A 10,422-nucleotide genomic window follows, 5' to 3' on the forward strand; every position below is an offset into this window, starting at 1 on the left:
GGAAAACATGGAAAGAATCCTTAATTTTAGTGCCAACATGAATCTCTTGTCATTTTGTAAAAAATACTTCACTAATTAGCCAAAAGAAGGATTCTTCTCCTTCTCCTCCTCCTCCTTCTCCTCCTCCTTTTCCTCTTTCTCCTCCTCCTTCTCCTCCTCCTTCTCCTCCTTCTCCTCCTCCTCCTTTCATTTCATGGATGCTGCAAACAATGGGCCAAGAGAAAAGAGCAGAGGAAGGAAGTGCCCTGCGAATGGCCCCAGTTCCTGCTAGAAAGGTAGCAACAGCAGCTGCAGCAGCCTGGGCCAGGCTGAATGGCTCAGTGAGAGCTGTTGCTAGGCCTCAGCCCTTTCCTAGCAACCGCTTCTCTGATTCCTTGGCTCTGGACCTGGCCTCCTCGCTAGTCTAGGGAAGATAATGTTTAGGTTCAAACTGTACCCTTGATAATTGCAGTGAACATGACATACATATTAGCAATGAAATAGTTAGTGGATTTTATTACAATTGCTGGCTTAAAACACAGAGAATAGGCAAAGGTAAACAGACTCTTCAAAGCATTTCCCCTGCCCCCTTGAGGAAGACATCAGGCTATCCACCTTTCTGAAGAGAGAGAGAGTAGGGAAAGGGGGAGACAAGGCAGGAAGATTCACCAAGTGCAGACCCAAGAGTCCAACCTTCGCGTCTTGGGCATGCTTTGGTCTTAATTAATGCCTTGCCTTCAGGAGCCCGTCACTGAAGAACTTACAGATGTTACCCAAATCCGGAGATGGATGGGAGTAAGCCTATTGATCAAAGTCAAGCTCTCCATCAGTCCCAAGCTCAGGGCTCCTCGAGCAATCAAAGAGGGGGAAACATCCAGCATCATGACCTGCTTGGCCATATTTGGAGGGGAATAATTCATGTGAAATATTATTGGAATGGTAAACTAGAACAAGAATATGGAAGGGTCTTGAATGTCAGGATGAGGAGTTTGTATTGTTAGAAGTCAATCAAGGGGATTGAGGAAAAAAGGGATGGTAGCATGGTAGAAAAATACTGGCTGGCTGGCTGGATTAGTATGGAGAGAGGAGGCTATTGTAATGGCCCAGGTAAAAAGAATGAGAGATCCTACTAGGGTATCGAAAGTAAGAGTGGGGGGCAGCTGGGTAGCTCAGTGGATAGAGAGCCAGGCCTAGAGACGGGAGGTCCTGGGTTCCAATGTGGCCTCAGACACTTCCCAGCTGTGTGACCCTGGACAAGTCACTTCACCCCCATTGCCTAACCCTTACCACTCTTCTGCCTTGGAACCGATACACAGTATTGATTCTAAAGCAGACAGTGAGGGTTAAAAAAAAAAGAAAGCAAGAGTGAAAAGATAACAGAAGTAAAATGTAAGGGTGATGTCAAAACCATCCCATCTGAGCTCTGATACCTTAATTAGGTAGCACTACTCTTTTATGATAGGAACTGAGTAGGGGCAAAGACTGTAGTCCTCCTTGAATCAGTCATTGTGTGAGAGACTGGCTCATGCCCTAAGCAACTTGGGTAAGAGGAAGCAGTGTCAGCCTGAAATCTAGAGGGCTACCAAAGTAGCCACTTTAAGGGTCTTTAATCTAGGGGAGAAGATTGCAATCCAGGGCATCTCATAGCACCAAAGTACCGGAGTGCCCATGAGGATCAGAAAAGACAGCATTTAAATGCACTTCCACAATGAATGGATGCAAAGTGAAGTGAGCAGAACCAGGAGAACAGTGTGTGCAATAACAATAGCTTTGTACAGTGATCAACTGGGGATGACAGTTCCAAAGAACTCAGTGAAGAATGCTGATGGAGTCTGAATGCAGATCAAAGCAGACTATTTTTCACTTTCTTTCTTTCTTTCTTTTTGTTTGTTTTCTTTTTCTTTTATATGCGTCTTCTTTCACAACACGACCAATATGAAAATAAAATCGAAAATTAGTCATAGTCACGTTGACAAAAAGCTGGAGATAATAAACTTATGCTAAACAAATAGGAGCTGCATTCGCACTGATGGACAAGAAAGAACCTGGGTTAGCTGGAGTAGTTCTAGACTTCTTCTGGATCAATAAAATAAAACAGTTCATGTAAATAGATGGATAGATGATATGCATGAGTGGATGAGTAGATACATGGATCGCCTTCAACAGAGAGATGAGTTCCAGAGGATTCAACTGTGGTATGAAATAGCTATAGGCTGGGGAGATTGGGAAGTGATAACACCTGGTCAGGACAAAGGCCTACAACCAGTTTATTGATTGCTTTTTTAAAGCCAGACAGCTCAAGAGGGAGTTTGTAGCTCTGATTAAGGTCGGCTCATCCTTAGCTGCTTTCAACAGAAGCTACCTCGGAATTTGAGGCAGAGATTCTGAAGGCCTGGACTTCCGTGGCTGGAGCATTTCCAGTAAACCTTCTGAGGAGCAAAGTGAGGCCTGAGTTGTGGCAGAGAAGGGAGATGTGGAGGAGCAGAGGACCTTGGCTGGCTGAGGAAAGTCTCAAGAAAAGGTCAGCTCTCTCCCTATCATCCCTTCCTTCTGCCTGTCTATCTGCAGACACTGTAAAAGAATCTGTGGCTTCATTAGCCTCAAATTTCTAGTAAACCAAATTTTGCCTCCACTTTCAGCCACAAAGAAGTCACAGGTCAACTAGAGATAGATATACATGTAAGGTTATATGCCCATATGACGATTTCCTTTCTTATCTTGGGGGCATTAATTTTGTCTGTGCAGAAGTTTTTCAGTTTCAAGTAAAGTTATCTATCTTATCTTTTGTAATTGACTATCTCTTGTTCAGTTAAGAATACAGAGGTATATGAAGTGCTTGAATATTTTTGAATAGAGTATCAGCATTAATATTAAGGCTGTGTGTGGATTTGGAAGGCATTGGTATAAGGTGTTAGTCTAAACTTAATTTTTGCCAGATTGCTTTCTGGTTTTCCCAGTAGTTTTTTCCTGGATAATTTGTTTCCCACTTTATTGAACTCTACATTACTGAGTCACATTTTTTTTCTCATTGTCCTTTGTCTAGTCACTTCCATTGATCTGATTTTTAGCCATTGCCAGATAGGTTTGATGACTGCTGCTTTATAATATAGTTTGAAGTATGAAAGTGTTATGCCTCCTTCATGTCTGTCTCTTTTCATTATTTTCCATAATAATGTGGCTCTTTTGTTTTGCCAAATGATTAGTTATTACTTTATTAAGTTCCATAAAGTATTCCCTTGGTAATTTGATTGGAATAGCATTAAAAAGTAGATATATTAACTTTAGGAGTATTGTTGTTTTTATTGCGTTGGCACAGCCTAGCCATGAGCATTGAATATTCCTCCAGTTATTTAATTTCTTTATTTTTATGAGACATTTGTAATTGAATCTATACAAGTCTATTATGTAATTTAGTAGATTCATTCCCATCTATTTCATGGATTTTGTATTTATTTGGAATGACATTTCCCTTTCTATTTTTGCTTCTTGGATTTTATTATAGAAACACAGTTGATTTTTTGAGGGTTTATTTTGTAACCTGCAATTTTGCTTGAAGCTATTATTTGTCTCAATTCTTAACTTTGCTGATTCTCAAGGATCTTCCAAATATACCATCATCTTATAAGCAAATAGGCAAAGAAATAAAACTATTCCGATCTTATGCCTTTAATTTCCTTTTCTTATCTTATTGTTGTTGCTAGCATTTCCACAACTATATCAAATGATAGTGAGAAGAGTGGGCATCCTTTGTTGGAAAAGTTTCACGTGTATCCCCATTTTAGGTGATATTTACTTTTGGCTGTAGAATTGTTTATTTGTTTTTATCATAAATGAGTGTTATAATTTGTCAAAGGCTTTTCTCTATTTTCTCTATTTATTGAGATAATCATGTAGTTTTGGATGTTTGGATTTTAATATGATTTAATTACATTGTTTTATGAATGTTAAATCATCCTTGGATTCCTAGTATAAATCCCAGGTGGCCATATGGAATGACTTCTTGAATAAACCACTGTGGTCTTTTTGACAGAATTTTTGAGTCAATATTCATTAATGATATTGGCTTATAGTTTTCCTTCTGTGTTTTTTTATCTTTCCTTGGTTTAGGTATTAGGATTATATTTCTCATAAAAAGGATTTTGGTAGAATGCTTTCCTCGTCTTCAAGAATAATTTGTGAAATATAGGTACTAATTGTTCTTTTAGAGTTTGATACAATTCTCTTTTGAATCCTTGGGGACCAGGAGTTCATTTTTTTTCCCCTAAAACTAGTTCAAGTTCCTTTTCTAAGACTGGATTATTTAAGATCTCTTTCTGGTCTGATCATTTGAGTATTGTACTTTTTTGAAGGTATTTCTTTTGTGTCTACAGTTTGGTTAGCATATAACTGTGTATTCTAATACTTTATATTCTGGTTTCACTGTGATTTCATCTTGTTCAATTTTTTATTGATTTAACTTTTCATCATTTTCTTTTTAATCATCTGAGCTAAAGGTCTAGCCATTTTATTAGTTTTTAAAGAACTGGTTTGTTTTTGTTTTGTTTTTTTAGTTTTCTTTTTATGGGAGTTTGTTTCCAAATTATTTCTCTTCTAATTTTTAATAGCCCCTTTTTGTACTTTGGTTTTATTTGTTGACTTTCTAATTTCTTAATGCCTATTCAGCTCATTAATAGTTTCTTTTTCTATTTTTTAAATGTTTATTAGGAATATAATTTCACCCCTGAGGACTACTTTGGCTTCATTCCAGAAATGTGGATATATTTTTCATCATCATTTTCTTTCATGTAATTATGGCTTCTAGGATTTCTTTCTTTGACCCACACATTATTTAGAATTTCATTGTTAAATCTCTATTTGGGTCCCTGAACTTTTGCATTGTGGTCTAAAAAGAATGTATTTCCTGCTGTTTCCCACCTGTTTGGCCTAATACACAGTCAATTTTTGTAAAAGTTTTATGTGATGTGTTGCCTTTTGCAATCCCATTTAGAACACAAAGAAAAATGTACACCTACAGGTCGAGAACTAATAGACTCAGATTGCAGTTTGGAAACATTTTTTCCTTTTATCTTGCTTTTTGTTTCCTGGAAGTTGACAAATCAGAAATGTTTTGTGTGATTTTATATATAATGAACATTTCTTTAATGGTTAGGGGAGGAGACAGAGGGAAGAGAATTTAGAACTGAAAATAATTTCTCTAAAAATAGAAAATAGAAATTGTTAGGCTCTAGTTTTTCTAGTAATTCATTTATTTTCCATTTTATTTGTTAGATTTTTCCAATATGGAGAGAGAGTCATTGAAGTCTCTGTCATGATTGTGTTGCTGTTTGTCTTCTTGTAGTTCAGTTGTTTCTTTTACCAATTAGGATGCTAAGGTGTTTGGGGTGGATACATTTGTTACTAATAGTGGTTTGTTTATGCTTTTTTTATTTCTCTTGGGCAGATGTCACAAGGATACATCATAATGGCCCAGGTCAATTTCTCCAAGATTACCTCCACCTTCATACGTTTCTATGTCCATTTAGAAAGAAGTCTCTCCCTGGTCTCTTTTGTGTCACTATTGCTATTGCTGTCCTTGGCTGCTGTGTTCACCCTGGCCTGCATCCTGCACACCATCACTCCTTGGAAAACCTTCTTCTATTCCCTTCTTAGTTTTCTGATGGGTAGAGAACAGTTTTCTTTTAGTCAGATTTTCTCTTTGTATTTGAAGGTCTTGGATGTTTGCTCAAAGAATTTGTTGTTTCTGAATGAAATTGTTAAATTGAACAACTATGTGTCTTAGAGTTTCAGCCTTGAGTTTTTTTGGGGGGAGGGGCAGAACGCTCACACTTTTTCCATTGACATTTCCTCTGTTTTCAGAAGTTCTGAGCAGTTAAATTTTTGCATTCTGCTATTCAGGGTCTTTTTTACTACTTGTGTTCTTCTGGGAGATGTATGTGTTCTGTCTTTAAAATAAAAATTTGTGGGGGGGGGGCAGCTGGGTAGCTCAGTGGATTGAGAGCCAGGCCCAGAGATGGGAGGTCCTGGGTTCAAATCTGGTCTCAGATGCTTCCCAGCTGTGTGACCCTGGGCAAGTCACTTAACCCCATTGCCTGGCCCTTACTGCTCTTCTGCCTTGGAGCCAATATATAGTATTGATTCCAAGATGGAAGGTGAGGGTTTAAAAACACTTTTTGCTTGAATTGAAAGCATGTTTCCTTTTAATGAAATTACTTTTGGCTTTTTTCTGTCTTTGTTCTTCCTTTCCAAGTATTTGTATTTGCAATCACTTGTCCTCTCTTCTGTTTCTCTGGTGAGACTTGTCACTGCAGATTTATGTGTTCTACCAATTATTTTTGCTATGCAGGTTATAAATGTGGCCCTCGTAATTTTCATTTCTCTTTTCATCACTCAGGGAACAATGTGTTATAGTTTTATGTTATCCTCATATTCAAAATCCTTTGTCTCATCAAATGTTGAGTCATTTTCTTTTGTCTTACAGTATTTATTTATAGTCTTGAACTCATTTATTAGATTTAGAGACCACATTTCCTTCTGCTAGTAACATTTTCTTGTTGATTTATTTGCCTATGGTCAAGGTCTTTGAGTTTTCTTTCTCTTGATATCTTTAACAATTTGTCATATTGGGGGCAGCTGGGTAGCTCAGTGGATGGAGAGCCAGGCCTAGAGATGGGAGGTCCTGGGTTCAAATCTGGCCTCAGACGCTTCCCAGCTGTGTGACCCTGGGCAAGTCACTTAACCCCATTGCCTAGCCCTTACTGCTCTTCTGCCTTAGAACCAATACACAGCCTTGATTCCAAGACAGAAGGTGGGGATTAAAAAAATTTGTCATCTCCCCTCTTCTTTTCTCTTATTGCTTAATCTCTGACTCCCTCCCCTTTGAGTGTTCTCTGGGGTATAGCTCTCAAACCATTTCAGTTGCCTCCTTTGCTATGCTATTTCTAGTTCCTCTGGTTAGGTCTCTGCTCCAAGAGACTCTTGGGGGCATAGAAATGGATCCAACTGGATGCTAAGCTCCTTAAGGCGTAGTGGAGTGCCACGTAACTCTGTATAGGGCCCTTCACACACAGTGTGTCCTGTCCTCTTCCCTCTTGTCCTCAGTTCCCTGGAAAGTTCAGAGCACTTTGACACTCATGCAGTTGCAGCAAGGGTTTGTAGCTGTCATTTGGAGTCTGTATCTCGGAGGAAGAGGAGGTAGAGAAAGGGGTTGAGCTCTATTTCAAGCTCCGATACATGTTCCTCTATTCCTCCACTCTACTGGATAGATCTTTTATAGTATGGTAGGCAGTGGAGAATGAGATGATGAGTTAACTCAGAGTAGGTATTAGTTCATGGATCTTACTTTGGGTTCCTGGTGTCCTAGGAGGGGTCAAAGACATGGTCCATAACCCTCCCAAGTACAATGAGCCAGATTAAAATGTTACTGGGAAATACTTAACAAAATACAATGAAACAAATATTAACATGTGACTCTAAGTTAATATGGGGTCAACAAGGATCTTTATGTATACTTTAGTAACCCCTATTTCTATTGGAGTTTGACACCAACATCTTAGACAATTGACACAAATGGAGTTGCTTCTTTCTGGAATATCATTTCTGTTTTGGAGCAGTCTGAGGGGTCATGAAGATCACAAAGTGTCAAGTTCTCCACCTTCTTGGTCACATGACCTCGAAGTCCTCTCTCCTGTTATTTCATGAGGTTTTAAAAAAATAAATCTTTACCTTCCATCTTAGAATCAATGCTAAGTATTAGTTACAAGGTAGAACAGTGGTAAGGGCTAGGCAATGGGAATTAAATGACTTGCCTAGGATCTCACAGCTAAGAAGAGTCTGAGACCAGATTGGAAAGCAGAACCTCCTGTCTCTAGGCCTGGCTCTCTATCCACTGAGACACATAGCTGCCCTTTTGGGGGCTTTTTTTAGCTTTTCAAGACGTTTCCATTTACTACTTTTGTGGATTCGACCATAGTTATGCCATACTTGTCTCAATTCCTCTTTTTTTGAGGTTTTTTGATTGCTGAAGATTGTGGAAAAACAACTATTTATCTATCTTGTCTGTCATCTCATTTACCTAGTCAGACAGTCTGAATAGTCAAGAGGTAGCTTGGTGAAGGATATAAAGTCAGTTTTGGAATCATATAGTGGCACTGTAGTGGCACGTGTGCCAGAGGAGATTGCTCTCCTCCCCTTCTCCGTGTGCATCTGATGACATTACTCCCATCATCCACCCCTCTGCCCAGCAGCCCAATGAGAATGTTTCTTCCCTTCCCTGTCTGGGGTAAAATGAGGGGTTCACACAAGTCATGAGGGTTGCACTTTGGGTACTCAGTCTCCAAAAGGTTCACCATCACTGCTAGAGTGAAGTACTTCTTAGCTTTATGACTCTGGGAAAGTTATTTAATCTCTTAGCACTTTAGGCAAGAGGGAAGCTAGATGGCTCAGTGGATAGAACACCAGGCCTGGTGTTAGGAAGACCTGAGTTCAAATCTGGCCTCAAATATTTACTAGTTGTGTGATCACCTCACCTCAAGAGTTTTTTCTTTCTGCATTTTTTTTCTGCATTCTGAATCTTTCATTTCTGCAAAATGGGTATGATAGTACCTATAATATGTGCCTCTTGTTAAAGGTAAATTAAAACTCTGGTCCTTAATTTCCATAGTTTTAAAATATTTACTTGAGTAAAAGAAGGCAGACAATTAGAGAGAGACCCTATTTCTAACTAGCCACGTGGGTGCTTCTCCACAGGGCTCTCTCCTCCACCTTCCTTTCACTGACACATCCAAGGGAATAGAGACATAGGAGTTCCTGGAACTCCCTCTTTTATATTTTCTCCTTTACCCCCATATCCTAACCTAAAGCCTAGGTCGGTATCCTGTGACCCATGCTGGAGCGCACTCATGTGATGTACACCCGGACACAGGTAGGACCCCAGTCCGTGATCCTGGGAGGCAGTTCCCTTCACACACTCTCATGGAATTGTTATAAAGATACAATGAAACCAAATATATAATGCATTTTGCAAATCACCCATATCGTAGACTTCTAAGTCTAGACCTGGAAGGGACCTTGAAGGCCAGCTAGTTTAACCTCCTCATTTTATAGAGGAGGAAACTGAGGCCCAAAGAGGGGAAGGAACTTGGCCAAGGTCATACATAGAATCCTAGGTCTAGAGCTGGTAGGGGCTTCAGAGGTCATCTAGTCAAACCTCATTTTCCAGAGAGGAAAATGGAGGCCCGGGGAGGGGCAGGGCCTAGAGTCACATAAACAATAAGCCACAGAGATGAAATGTGAACTCATGAAACCTAAATGTGGAGCCAATGCCCTTTCCATGGCGCCATGTTGCCTACCTAAAAATGTCAGCTCTTTCTGATTTAGCCTCTTCAAATGCTGCAAGCTGCTTTGGGCAGTCAGGAGTCCATCAGGGGCTCAACCTAAAGGCTTACTGCTACTGGGGGCTCTTAGCTTTGGTTTGAATATTTTACAGTGATTCCCTATTCGTGGCCTCAGACCCCCCAGTCTCTGCAAGCTGATGGCTCCAGGTTAAAGGGACGGGTTTCTAGTGGAGTGCCCCAAGGCTCTGCTTGGCCCTGTATTATCTAACAGTTTTACCAATGACTTGGATGAAGGTCTACAGGATAGGCGTGTCAAATTGGCAAATGGAACAGGGAGAACTAACCCAATAGACAGCACAATCAGGATCCCAAAGGACTTGGGTGGGGTGAGGTGGGAGTCGGGTACTCTATTCCAGTCCTTGAAGAACTGTCAAGAATTACTCTTGTTCTGTTTGGACCCAGAGGGTGAAGAGGAGCAGTAGTGGGAAGGGACAGAGAGGTCAGTTGGGTTGTTGGAGGTCCTCAAGCAGAGACCAAGACCAAGGGAGAGTGGAATTTCCTTTTGCTTATTGATTGGGCCAGATGGCCACTGAGGCCCCTTTCAACTGTCATTCCGTGATCTAGCAGCAAAGGTAGGATCTCATTGCCAAGGTCAGCTTCTCTTTTTTGTGCTCTTGATGCCAATAAATGAATGCTTTTTAACCCCTTACCTTCCATCTTAGAATTGATACTGCGTATTGGTTCCACAGTGGAAGAATGGTAAGGACTCCATAATGGGGGCTAAGTGACTTGTCCAAGGTCATAAAGCTAGGAAGTATCTGAGGCCAGATTTGAAGCCAGGAGCTCCTATCTCTAGGCCTGGCTCTCAATCCACTGAACAAATTTTGGAGCAAATTCTCCATCTATTTTTACCATTTAGTCCTTTTGGCTGGTCCCTGCCACAAAGGGTTGGGTTCCTAGATCATGAAAGCCATAGTCATACTTCCACAGGCCTCTGTGACTAGCAGCTCTCTGATTTCATTAGAGTATTTATGGTGTGAGAGAATGAGAAATGTTTTCCAACAACGGTTCTATTACTGAGAAACTGGCCCCATGTCAAGGCAATGTAGGT

The sequence above is a fragment of the Monodelphis domestica genome, chromosome X (genome assembly GCF_027887165.1).
Source record: "Monodelphis domestica isolate mMonDom1 chromosome X, mMonDom1.pri, whole genome shotgun sequence".
In the NCBI taxonomy this organism is placed as follows: Eukaryota; Metazoa; Chordata; class Mammalia; order Didelphimorphia; family Didelphidae; genus Monodelphis; species Monodelphis domestica.